At 45.5% G+C, this 14,100-nt stretch overlaps 1 pseudogene; it reads right to left on the bottom strand.

The window, feature by feature from the left end:
- The window catches only part of LOC100432290 (small ribosomal subunit protein uS5-like), a 54,591-nt pseudogene extending 47,131 nt beyond the window's left edge, over positions 1-7,460 (bottom strand).
- Between the last annotated feature and the right edge of the window lie 6,640 nt (positions 7,461-14,100).

Here is a 14,100-nt window from a genome sequence, read left to right as displayed (position 1 = left end):
GTCTGAAACATGTTCGAAAAGTAAAGCAAATAGAAAAGAGGAGAAGTCTTGGAGGAAGAAGGAAAGCAGACACAGGATATTAGGATAAATGTTTAAAGGCATGTATTTTAGCTTATTAGGATAAATGTTTAAAGGCATGTATTTTAAATTATGCATCAAGAACCAGATTCTTTGGATGACAAAGAAGTTCACCGAGGTGACCTGATCTGGCCAAAGCAATTCTTTTCTTTTTTTTGGGTCGGGGGGAATGGAGTCTCGCCCTGTTGCCCAGGCTGGAGTGCAATGGCACAATCTTGGCTCACTGCAACCTCTGCCTCCCGGGTTCAAATGATTCTCCTGCATCAGCCTCCCAAGTAGCTAGGATTACAGGCACCCACCATCATGCCCAGCTAATTTTTGTATTTTTTTTAGTAAAGGTGGGTTTTCACCATCTTGGCCAGGCTGGTCTTGAACTGCTGACCTCCTGACCCGCCCACCTTGGCCTCCCAACGTGCTGGGATTACAGGCGTGAGCCACTGCACCAGGCCAAAGTAATTCTTAATAATAATAGTAAGAGTACAAAATACTTACTGTGTATCAGGAGCAGCATAAAGAGCTTTTCTCATGGAAGACTTACAAGGACGCTATGAGATGAATAGCACCCCCTTTATAGAGATAGGGAAACAGATCCAGAGAGTTACAAGTCCTGGAACCAGGGGTTGATCCCTGCTCTGCTGGTCTACATGGCCCATGCATGGCCCTGACTGTTCTTCCACATGTCTTCCGACCTTACCAGATCACTTCCCAGTTAGTGTGGAAACTGGGACAACACCTAGATCTGGCCCAGTGGTCTTTCCTAGTGTTTTCTCAAATGATATCCAAGGGCTTCCCTGATTCGAAAACAGAAATAAATAAACGAATGAAGCAAGGAAGGAAGGAGGTATGGAAGGGAGAAAGAGAGAGAGAAGTTAAAGAGGTGCCAAATATTCTCAGACTTTTTCTTTTCTTGCTCTTGTCGCCCAGGCTGGAGTGCAATGTCATGATCTTGGCTCACTGCCTCCCAGGTTCAAGCAATTCTCCTGCCTCAGCCTCCCAAGTAGCTGAGTTTACAGGCATGCACCACCACACCTGGCTAATTTGGTATTTTTTAGTGAAGACAGGGTTTCACCATGTTGGTCATGCTGGTCTCGAACTCCTGACCTCAGGTGATCTGCCTGCCTTGGCCTCCCAAAGTGCTGGGATTACAGGCGTGAGTCACCATGCCCCGCAATTCTCAGACTTTCAAAGCCAGTGATACCAGTGTACTCAGTCCTTTGACCTCCACCTCCAGGCTCATATCTTCTTCCCCTCTCCCATCCTGTTCACAGCCTCACAGGACAGTGTAGCCTGCCATGATCCCTGTTGGACTGAACAAAGGGGGCTAACATGGGAATAAAAGACAAGGACAAAAGAGTATATTTGGAAGAAGGGGTCGGGGGCACCTTGCCTCTAGTGGACAAGGGCCCCGAGCTTTACACAGCCCTCCGTATTTATTGGTAAAAGAGATAACAAGAAGGGGGGATGGTTGTCAGCCGGCAGTTTGATTCACAGCAAGCTTGCAAGACTGCATCCTTCGAACAATAGGTGCTAGATTTCCCAGTAGATAACTTCAAGGATTCCGGTGCCAGGGAGTGATGACCCTCAGCAAACCTCCTGGCGGCAGGGACAGTCGTGAGTTTGCTCACATCCTGCATTCATGATAAATAGTTTGCTGTTTGATCACATAGCCTCCAGTGGAATGCTGAGTTGGTCACAATCCCTCTGGCCTTTTTGGTACCCAACATCTCCCCTTTTCTGTTTATGTATTAATTGAAAGAATGTAAGACCAGGCTGGGCAGCTCTCATTTTCCGATTGGTGGTCGATCCAATTTTACAGACTATGAACAGAAGACAGAGACAAACCACATTATTTCCAAGAACTACATATAAGATGTTAATGTGGTGCCTTAGATAGGTCCAAGGGTTGGGCCTCTCCAGGCCTTGCTGGAATTCAGTCCAGTCTTCTAAAGAAGGCTGAAATTCTTGAGTTTGCCTATTTAAATGAAGAATTTTGTTTTGTAATTCACCAATATCAAAGGTGATGTTGGATGTGAAAGCTCCCTGCAAATGGGCTTTCATAAGGTCCCACGGATACTCACTTTGGTTATATTCTAAGTTGGTTACACAAATATGAGTGCGATTAAAATGATAACACAATTGCTGTTGCAACTGCAAGCTTTGTACTTGTTCACCTAACCATAGAACCAAGATTTTAACATTGCCACTTAAGTTTGTAACTCAGTGTTAATTTTATTCTGAAGTAGCCACACTTGTTCAGCTGTCTGCATCCAGTTCTCCACGTACTGAGCTGTTTGAATAGAATTATGCAAAGCTACAGAAGACATCACAACAAAAGTTTTTAGTGTGACCAAGGAAACGACAGCAAAAATTATTGTGCCTAAGACTCTACGGACATGATGAGTAAGCTGAGTTAGAAGAAGTTTCACAAAATGCCAGGCAGGTGTGGCAGCCCAAGGCTCAGAGAGATGAACAGGAATCCATCACCCAGGGATGCAACCTAAAATCATCAAAGTAGAGAGATTATGTGTTTGCAATGTGCTATGATTAATGCAGTTATATAACTGGCAAGATTTACAAGTTAATTCGGTATTGTTTACCTGGAGCTGGTCCTTCTTAGCTGCCAAAAAGACATAAGGATTAAAAACACAAACTGTAAATTGAGTGGTGATATTCTTTACAAACGTAACATTAAGACTGCATTGCTTAGTATTGCTATTATTGGATAGTATCCTAATCCAGATGCTGCGATTCATAAATGGGAATGCTGCCTTCCACATCATCTCTTGAGTTGGTTCTTTCCTCCCTAGATAATGCCACTGAGGAAGAGGCGGGCTAAACCCTGCTCCATGCCAAGCAATCTGGGTAGCAGACTGGGATTGGATCCCAGTATTGTATAAAGAAGAATTAAAAGCCTGCCACCAATGCCAGTGAAGTTTGTGCCATGATTTCTGATTTTCAACTTTTCCATCTAATTGATCTTCAGGTCCCCAATCCACCATGTCTCCAGTTAACATAGATTTTTTTCTAGCCAGTGGACCAAGACACTGGGTCCATAGAGGGGGGTAGAAACTATTGAATGGAATCCATTCCATATAATCAGCACAGTTAGGGTGATTGGGCCAGGAATGGTTGGTTAGCACACCAGTTACGTTAATAGAACCAAGACTTAATAGGTACATGACTTTTCCATAGTGACTCAACTGTGTTTGAGCTTGAATTTAAGACAGCTATGGCTGAGCGACATCTTTGTGGTGATACGCAAAGGAAGTCCTTCCAGTGGAGCAGTATAATTAATGACATTATTCTGAGAGTCTAACTGTTCTATGTCAGGGGGAGTCAGAAGTCCTGGAGCCCACTCTTCCTGATCGTGATAAAGCTCAGGAGGAGTGTCACTCCAAAGAATAGGTCATACCACTGGGGGATTGGGAACATATGCCCAATATGTTTTTGCCTCTGCACAGGGAAAACATATCGCACAGGACATTATGGCTAACATGGCCAAGAACATGGCATCAGGGGTTTTGGCCTGTCCCTGATGCTACAGTAGTTTCTCAGCTTCCTGCATGGTTTTCTTGAGTTGTCCCCAGGTTATGGGGGTTGATGTCATCGGACTCTGGTCGGCCTTCTCTCCATCTTTGCACTCAGGCTCAGCTGGCTCACGGCTCATACCAGAGGGACTGGGCCCATGGTTGGTCACCTGGGGTTCCTCAAGTCTCCTGTTCCATGGTTGCACGCACCTTGAGGGCACCCACAAGGTTTGTCCATTTCCTGTAAAAACACAAGCATACCCTCTTCCCCACGTTAGTAAATCCACTGGACCTTTCCATTGTCCTTCTTCTGGAGATTTCTATAACACTTTCAGATAAACTTTCCTCTTTTCATCTAACACTTGCCAATGTCTTTCTTCTGGAGTTTTACCATTCATACCAGGAGTCAAAAAATTTAAGGTAAATAAGGCTAAATGTAGTTTTGATTGAGGTGGTAGTTGGCCTCCTATACCCCTTTTTTGTCTTTTCAACATGCATTGTAATGTTTGATGTGCCTGCTCTATAATGCCTTGTCCTTTAGGATTATAAGGAATTCCTGTTTTATAGGTTATAGCCCAAAGCTATAAGAAATTTTTAAAAGCATGACTAATATTAGCAGGTCCATTGTCAGTTTTTAATTGTTTAGGTATCCCCATATGAGCAAATGATGACAATGTCACCGTACATGACCAGCTGTCTCACCTGTTTGGCATGTACCATGCAGCATATGAGAATAAGTGTCTATAATCACATGAACATAGCTAAGCTTACCAAAGGCTGCTATATGTGATGGTGTATATATATATATATATAATTGCTATACGTGACTGGCTACATTTACAACATAAGCTGAATCACAGACAATGTTGATAGGATCTGAAGCTGTGAGCTGTAAAACCTGAATGACTGCAATTAGCTCTGAGCATTGAGCTGAAACCCCAGAGGTCATTATTGTTTCCAGACTTTTTTGGAATAACAAATTCTGGTGAATTCCAGGGGCTAACTGACGTTTCTATATGTCCTGCATTCAATTGGTCTTTTACCAACAGGTGAAGTTGACCTAGCTTCTTCTGTGTTAGGGGCCATTGATCCACTCACACAGGTTTGTCACTAAGCCATTCTAATGATAAGGCAGTGGGCGGAGGAGAAATATCAATGACCCCCATCAGAAATTCTGATGTCCTAGCCCTTTTCTATCTGCTTTTCCAGTTACTGATATCGGGTTAGGGTTTCCATGTAGAAATTTCCCTAAATCTTTCTACTCTGATATCTCATGACTTTCAACATTTTAAATTCTGGGTTATCAAAGTTTTCATTTATAAGCCTCATATCCCATGATCTAAGTAAGTCTCAACCCCATAAATTGATAGCTATATTTGCAACATAAGGCTGAAAAGTACATGACTGTCCATCTGGACCAAGACAAGGTAAAATCTCAGCACTCTGTTGAACACTTCGAGCCGTTCATACTCCCACTAGGGACATAGAAGTTAATTGCAAGGGACAGGATGGGGCCTATTGCCTTTAGATATTACTGACACATCAGCTCCTGTATCCATAAGCCCATAAAATTTCTTTCCTTTAATTTTTACTACACAGGTAGGTCTATTAGAGGCTATGGGTTGGGATAGATAGATTTCCCATGGAGTTGTGCTCCCGAACCCTTTGTTTCCTTGTATCTACTTTTGTGGAGAAGGGTGTAATTTACAGGGAATAAGCAATAGCTGAGCAATATATTCTCCCAGTTCAAAAACCCAAAGATCTTGTGACATTAAAACTACTTGAATTTCTCCTTCATAATCAGAGTCAGTCACTCCCAGGACTACAGTGATGCCCTGTAAGTTAAGATGGCTTTTGCCTAAAATTAGTCCTGTGTATCCTGTTGGTAAAGGTCCCCAAATACCAGTGGGAACTTTGATAGGTTTGTCTCCACCAGCTACTGTTATTCTTTCTCTGGCAGGTAGATCTAATCCTGCACTTCCTGGTGTTCCTGGGGTGAGGGAATCAATGTGCCTCTGGGAACCCATCCCTGAAACAGGGTTGAGGTCTGGACTGGGAATGCCCTCATTGTTTGAGGGGCCCGGGTCCAGGCCCCTGTCTCATTTCCCGATGGGTGTGCTATTTTGATGAAATTTTGAGTGGCACTGATTAGCCCAGTGATTTCCTTTGTTACAGTGAGGACAAAGTCCTGGCATTTTTTTCCACTGAGTGGGGCACTGCATTGTAAGGTCCTTTCTGTCCTGAGATCTGGCGGCATTCCTTATTAAAATGTCCAGTTTTTCCACAATTATAACATTTTCCCATTTTAGAGTTTGACCCTTGGCTCCTTTTAGATTTGTCAACTGCTAAATTAGCCATTGCTTGCACTAACATTGCAGATTAATGAAACTCAGTTCCTACATCCTGACAAGCTCAGAGAAAATTTCCCAAGGTTTTTGTACACCTCCCTGGTGCCAGTGCACGTTTACAATCCACGTTTGCATTCTCAAAAGCTAGAGTTAAGGTTAGCATTTCTGCAGCCGCAGTATGAGGAATCTGACACTTCACTGCCTCTTGTAATCTTGCAAGAAATTGCGCATAGGTCTCCTGTGACCCTTGCATGATATGTAAAAAGGATTGTGCTGGGACTCCCTCTTCAGGAATTGTGGCCCAGGCACATTTAGCAGCCTGTGCACACTGCTGATAAGCAGCCTCTGGGAGTGTCATTTGTCATTCCAGGTCTGAATAAGGGCCATTACATAACAGCATATCCTCTGTAAATGTCTCCATGTCCAGCAACACGATTCTGTCTAGCCTGGTCTGCACACATTTCTCGCCAATTTAAATTCCATGTCAGATATGCACTAGTGGACAAGCAAGTTCACACCAAGTGTTTCACATCAAAGGGTAAAAGACACATGGCACTGAACACAGATTCTAGCAATCCTAAAGTGAATGGGCTCTGTATGCCATTATTTACCATACTCGCTTTTAATTCCATCAACAACTTAAACTCTAGTGGAGTGTGTTCATGAATAACCTGCTGTGGATTATTTGGATCAGGCCTTATGGATCCAAATGCTTAGGAAAAGCATAAGGTCCTAAGGGCTCTCCAGCTATGGCAGCAGAGCATAAAATTCTTTGTATTGGGGTCTCTATTTCTGCCAGTGAGGGAGGCAGTACAGACGTTTCTGCAACTGGAGGAGGTGGTATAGGCCAATTTTTATCCTCCCTCTGCTGTTTTTTATTTTCAATTGGAGCTGTGGGTGGGACAACAGATTCTTTCAGATTTTTAGACTCAGCCTTCTGTCCCACAGAATAATAAGGAGATAATGGCAGAAGTACAGTACGAACTAAACTCCAAGTGGAGAAAACAGAAGAATCAACTTTAAGACCTTTTTGATGAGCCCATTTTAATCCTTCTGCTGTTCTGTCCCAGTTTTCCACATCAAGAGTGCTTGCCTGTGAAAACCATAGGTTATGCAAAATAACCTTCTGCAGCAGCTTAGTTAGTGTCTGAGAACTAACCTGAGCCCCAAACTGTCTCAATAGAACTTTAAGAAACTGCAGATAATGTTTTTCTTCAATAGACAAATTCTGCCCCATGTTACCCTGATTGCAAAAACTTCCCGTTTCCAGGACTTCTTTAAAGCACTGCTCCCAATACCTCTTTAGGACGCTGATCAGTACCTCTTTAGGACACTGAGCTTATATCCACTGCTGGCAGACTCAATCCGGGGTCCCCGTTTGCCTTGTCAATTTCAGTTCCTCTGCTCCAGCAGACCTTCTTTGTTCACGTCCTTGAAGTCCCGTGTTCGGACGCCACTTGTGCGCCCGATTGTGTTGCTGTTTGGGGTGCCACTTGTAGACTGCCATGATCCCTGGTGGACCAAACAAAGGGGGCAAATGCAGGAATAAAAGATAAAGACAAAAGACTATATTTGGAAGAAGGGGTCGGGGCACTTTGCCTCTAGTGGACAAGGGGCCCCAGCTTTACACAGCCCTCCATATTTATTGGTAAAAGAGATAACAAGAAGGAGGGGGAGTGGTTGTCGGCCGGCAGTTTGATTCACAGCAGGCTTGCGAGACTGCATCCTTCAAACAATAGGCACTAGATTTCCCAGTAGATACTTCAAGGAGCCCAGCGCCAGGGAGTGATGACCCTCAGCAAGCCTCCTGGAGGCAGGCACAGTCGTGAGTTTGCTCACGTCCTGCATTCATGATAAACAGTTTGCTGTTTGATCATATAGCCTCCAGTGGAATGCTGAGTTGGTCATGATCCCTTTGGTCTTTTTGGCTCCCAGCAGGTCAGGATGGTTGCAGGGGTCCTGTAGTCATCTCTCAGTCCTTGCTAATCCATGTATAAGGTGCAGTTCCTCTGGTGTTAATGCCTAGCAAATGGATTTTGTATCTTAATATGAAGGAAAGGGAAGGTACTATGGTCTAAATGTTTGTGTCTCCCCACCTAACCCCCAAGGTGATGGTATTAGGAGGCAGGGCCATTGGGAAGTGATTAAGTCATGAGAGCAGACTTAATCTGCTCTCATGCATGGGATGAGTGTCCTTCAAGGCTCTAAAGAGACCCCTCACTCTAGAAGATGCCGTCTGTGAACCAGAAAGCAGGCCCTCCCCAGATACCAAATCTGCAGGCACCTTGATCTTGGAATTTCCAGCCTCCAAAACTGGGAAAAAAAGAAAGAAAAAAAATATATATATATATATATACATGAGATGGGGTCTTATTCTGTCACCCAGGCTTGAGTGCAGTGGTGCGATCATAGCTCACAGCAGCCTCAGCCTTTCGGGTTCAACCAGTCCTTTCACCTCAGCCTCCCAAGTAGCTGGGACTACAATTGTGTGCCACCATGTCTGGTTAATTTTTTAAAAAAAATTTTTTTGTAGAGTCAGGGTCTCCCTGTGTTGCCCAGGCTGGTCTTGAGGCTCAAGGTCCTGGGCTCAAGCCATCCTCCAGTCTCAGCCTCCCAAAGTGGTGGGATTATAGGTGTGAGCCACCATGCCCTGCCAGAAATAAATTTGTATTGTTTACAAGCCACCCAGTCTATGGTGTTTTGTTATGGTAGTCTGAACAGACTAAGAAGTCAAGGGAAAATGACCTTCTCATGAATACTCCCTAAGGAAAGAAGCTATTGACCTGTTTACTAAAGTTTTGCTGACATTGACTGCTTGCGGGGTGCTGTCCTTAGTGCTTTATTTAATCCTCACCATTCCCCTGAGAGTAGGGCCTATCATTTCTAATTTTAGAGATGAAAAAACCAAGGCTCATAGAGGTTGATGAAGGTATTTTATGCCATACAACCAGTAATCATGGAGGGGCCATCTGAACCCATGTATTTGATCATTTTATTAAAATACCTCAAAAAAAAAAAAACAAAACCTCTTCTTTCTTAAGGAAACAAGCCCATATAAATCTAGCGGAGGGGAAAAATAAATGTGGCAGTAGTGAGAGGTCACTGAACTGTAGCCCTGAGTCTACAGCTTGATCTGGGACCTCATATGTAGATCTGAGACCCCATGGAGTGCCCCCTGCTTGTAAGTTTCATGAGGGCAGGGATTGTATCGTCCCAAATCTACCACCCAGAAGGCATGTAGACATCCTCCAGGAGCCTGGCCCTCCGGAGTGGTCCTTCCCAGCTGGCTGCAGAGAAGGCTCAAGCATGGACACCTGGCAGTGGCCACTGGCTACCAGTCCTGGCTTTGCTTAAGTTCCCCATCTGTCTTTGCAGTACATTGTTGTCATTGTTGTTTTTGAGACGGATTCTTACTCTGTCACCCAGGCTGGAGTGCAGTGGCGTGACCTTGGCTCACTGCAACCTCTGCCTCCCAGGTTCAAGTGATTCTCGTGTCTCAGCCTCCCAGGTAGCTGTGACTACAGTCATGCACCACCATGCCTGGCTAATTTTTGTATTTTTAGTAGAGATGGGGGTCGCCATGTTGTCCAGGCTGGTCCCCAACTCCTGACCTCAAGTGATCCACCCGCCTCGGCCTCCCAAAGTACTGGGATTACAGGTGTGAGCCACTGCACCTGGCCCGGTTTTATTCTTTATCTCAGTAAGACCATGGTCAAGTTGCTGAAACTCCATATACTTCAGTTTCCTCCTCTATAAAGTGGGGATAAGAGTAATTTAATACGGATTATATGAGATAATACATGTAAAGCATTTGTCTTAGCACGGTGTGGGCGACACGTGCTCCCGAGTCTCGCTGCCATTGCTCCACCTGCACTGGGCCTGCTTCAGTCCCTGAGCATCTGTCGGGCCACATGGGGCCGGCACAGAGAGGTGCATTTCACTATCCCAACTCTGAGATGCAGCTGCTGCTGGGTCTGATCCGGCCTCGAGGCATCTGCTCTCCCACCTCTGCCCTGTCTTTCTCTCATCCCCCCGCCCTGCTGAGCTTGGTCCTTGAGCCCACTCAGGGTGGCTGCTATCACTGTTTGCCTCCCCCACTTGTACCTGGGTCTCACCCAGGCTCTGACCCAGCTGCCAGTTGGTGGGAAATCAGAAAGTGAAGCCCGTGTTGAACCAAACCATGAGGGTGTGACCGGCCAAATCCAGATTGTGGGAAACTGCAGGTCAACAGTTTCTGGAGAATCTGTTATTGGGCTCTGCCCTAGAGAAACTGTAGGGAAGGAACAGATCCTCCAGAAATTAGAGGCCAAACAGTCATCTCCAGTTAAACAATGAGCAAGACTACAGAGTTTAGTGATGTACACCCATGTGGCCAAACTATCAAAAACTCAAGTTTGTGATTCTCATAAAAGTCAGGACAGGGAGCCAGGTGCGGTGGCTCAGGCCTGTAATCCCAGCACTTTGGGAGGCTGAGGCAGGCAGATCACAAGGTCAGGAGATCGAGACCATCCTGGCCAACATGGTGAAACCCCGTGTCTACTAAAAATACAAAAATTAGCTGTGCATGGTGGCACGTGCCTGTAATCCCAGCTACTCGGGAGGCTGAGGCAGGATAATCTCCTGAACCAGGGAGTCAGAGGTTGCAGTGAGCCAAGATCGCGCCACTGCACTCGAGCCTGGTGAAAGAGCGAGACTCCGTTTCCAAAAAAAAAAAAAAAAAAAGTCAGGACAGGACTGGTGTTGGGGGTGAGGAGGGTTTTTGGTTGGAAATTGGAAAGTTCTATTTTTAGACCTGGGTAGTGGTTACAAAAGTATTTACCTTATAATAATGTATTAAGGCCATACATTGGTTCAGTGTGGGTTTTACCTGTGTGGTTTATTTTTTTTAAAGTGTATATTATTTGTGTGTGTGTAGTACTTGTGGTTTTTTTTTTGTTTTTGAGACAGAGTCTCAGCCTACTGCAACCTCTGCCTCCTGGGTTCAAGCGATTCTCGTGCCTCAGCCTCCCAAGTAACTGGGACTACAGGCGTGCACCACTACTCCTAATTTTTTTTTTTTTTGTATTATTGGTAAAGATCGGGTTTCACCATGTTGGCCAAACTGGTCTCGAACTCCTGACCTCAAGTGATCCGCCCCCCTCAGCCTCCCAAAGTGCTAGAATTACAGGCGTGAGCCACTGTGCCCAACCTGTGCTGTGGCTTTTATTTGACAATAAAACAGTTCTTAAAAATGTACCCTGGTGGCAGAGCTGGGCATAGTGGTCCATGCCTGTAATCCCAGCACTTCGGGAGGCCAAGGTGGGAGGATTGTTTGAGCTCATGAGTTGGAGACCAGCCTAGTCAACATGGCAAGACCCCGTCTCTACAAAAAAAATTTAAAAATTAGCTGAGTGTGATGGTGTGTGCCTGTAGTCCCAGCTACTCAGGATACTGAGGCAGGAGGATTGCTTGAGCCCAGGAAGTTGAGGCTGCAGTGAGCCATGATGGCACCACTGCACTCCAGCCTGGGTGACAGAACAAGACTGTGTCTTTTAAAAAAAGGAAAGAAAGGGCTGGGCATTGTGGCTTACACCTGTAATCAAAGCACTTGGAGGCCGAGGTGGGTGGATCACTTGAGGTCAGGAGATCAAGATCAGCCTGGCCAAAATGGTGAAACCCAGTCTCTACTAAAAACGCAAAAATTAACCAGGCATGGTGGCGGGTGCCTGCGATCCCAGCTACTCGGGAGGCTGAGGCAGGAGAATTGCTTGAACCCGGGAGGTGGAGGTTGCAGTAAGCCGAGATTGTGCCATTGCACTATAGCCTGTGCAATAAGAGTAAAACGCCATCTTAAAATGAAAAGAAAAGAAAAATATCCCTTGGGTCTAGTCCCAGTGCTGCCACACAAAGGCCACCTCTCTTTCTGCTCTCCCATCCTGCCTTTGTCACAATTCTGACCTGTTTAGAACCTAACCTAAGTCAAGGCCTGGACAGAGTTATTCTAAAGCAAAGTGTGTGTGTGTGTGTGTGTGTGTCTCCAAGTGTATGTATTTCCTTTTTACTTCTGAGATTGTACCTTCTGGGACAGGTGGAAACTTTTCTTCTTTGAAGTCCTTCATCTTCAGTGGCTACTTTCCATCCCCATAGCTGGAGTTTAAGAAAATCTATCCCTAAAGAAGGGGTCCAACCTCAGTCTTAACTTTTTTTTCTTTCTTTTTTTTTTTTTTTGAGATGGAGTTTCACTCTTGTTGCCCAGGCTGAAGTGCAATGGCACGATCTCCACTCACCACAACCTCCGCCTCCCGTGTTCAAGCAATTCCTCCTGCCTCAGCCTCCCAAGTAGCTGGGAGTACAGGTGTGCGCCACCACACCTGGCTAATTTTGTATTTTTAGTAGAGACAGGGTTTCTCCATGTTGGTCAGGCTGGTTGTAAACTCCCAACCTCAGGTGATCCACCTGCCTCAGCCTCCCAAAGTGCTGAGATTACAGATGTGAGCCACCACGCCTGGCCAGCTCTCTTTTTTTGAGATGGAGTCTCACTGTGTCTCCAAGGCTGGAGTGCAGTGGCACAATCTTGGCTCACTGCAACTTTCACCTCCCGGGTTCAAGTGATTCTTGTGCCTCAGTCTCCCGAGTACCTGGGATTACAGGCATGCACCACCACACTCGGCTCCTTTTTTTTTTTTTTGAGACAGGGTCTCTCTGTTGCTCAGGCTGGAAAGCAGTGGGGCGATCATAGCTCACTGTAATCTTGAACTCCTGGGCTCAAGCGATCCTCCTGCCTTGGCCTCCCAAAGTGCTGGGATTACAGGCATAAGACACCATGCCTGGCTAATTTTTGTATTTTCAGTAGAGACGGCGTTTCCCTATGTTTGCCAGGCTGGTCTTGAACTCCTGACCTCAGGTGATCCACCTGCCTTGACCTCCCAAAGTGCTGGGATTACAGGTGTGAGCCATTGCACCCGGTCTTATTAACTCTCTAGAAGGCCTTAGCAGCCCCAATTTGCTTGCTGAACAGATCTTCCTTGCATGAGTTGGATAAAACTTCTCTCCAAAATTTCATGTATGGACTTTTTACCTGATGAGCACGTAAGCTTTACATTTTTATCACACGAGCGCCACCTTCCTATCGCTCTTTGCTATTTTTCTCTCTTTATCTGCACTACTTGCTTCACATTTACTCCTTTCTGCATTTGGAAAGAGAAGAGGGAAAATGCATTTTAAAAAAAGAGGCAAGAAATGGAAACTAGAGAGGCCTCCCACTGGCCTCCCCCTATGGTGGCGTCCACTTGGCCACTTGGCCTCCCCTGTTCTGCTGCAGAAAAGTCAGTCTGTGTCTACACTTATCCTGAAAACACGCAGAAGTAGGAGCAGGGAGGCCTCCCACTGCCTTCTCTGGGGAGGGATCCTAAGTCCCGCGGAACATTTATAGAGTCCCTTCTCTCCAACAAGGCAAGAACCTTGTTGCAAAGGAGCACAAAGATCCCCAGAGAAGCCTGCGCAGGAAAGATAAAGTGGAAAAACCCACAGTCAAAAAGGAAAGAAAAACAGCTGTGGCCTTCCGAAAAGACAAGCGTCCACTGTTCTCTAATGTGGCTTGTTTTCCTAACTCCTCACATACTGATTCCCTCTTCATTGGATGTCCCCAAGGCCAGAGCACAGTCTGATTTGTCCAGAGCCTCTGCTCTCACACTACACAATAAAGACAGAAGACTTCTGTGACCAAATGTGTGGAGTTTTTTTCCCCACGTGCCAAGCAATCAATCAATTTTGATTTAATTCTGACACCACCTACCCCAAAATAGCATCAGATCTCCCAGGTTTAGGGCTCAGTGCCTCAGGACTGCCCGCCTTGCTTTAGACACCAGTTGCATCTCAAGATATGTGATGCAATTAGGTGCATAGCCAGACATACTTTACCCCAGGCTGGGGTTCAGGGCCCAGGTTCAAATCCCAGCAACGCCTCCAACAGGGTGTGAGAATGAGCTATTTCCTCCACTTCTGTTTGTACAAATGAAATACACAAAAACACCACCAGCCCTGGGCCCAGGCTTTCACTGTCAAAGGGTTTGAAGAATTTTGTCATCATATTTGCACTTCAAAACAGTCCCAGGGGAAGCAGACCATGTTTTAAGATGATGTCATCCATTGCTTTCTTGGTATGAACT

Source organism: Pongo abelii, chromosome 9 (assembly GCF_028885655.2).
Source record: "Pongo abelii isolate AG06213 chromosome 9, NHGRI_mPonAbe1-v2.0_pri, whole genome shotgun sequence".
Lineage (NCBI taxonomy): Eukaryota > Metazoa > Chordata > Mammalia > Primates > Hominidae > Pongo > Pongo abelii.
This window is presented reverse-complemented; position numbering and strand designations above follow the sequence as displayed.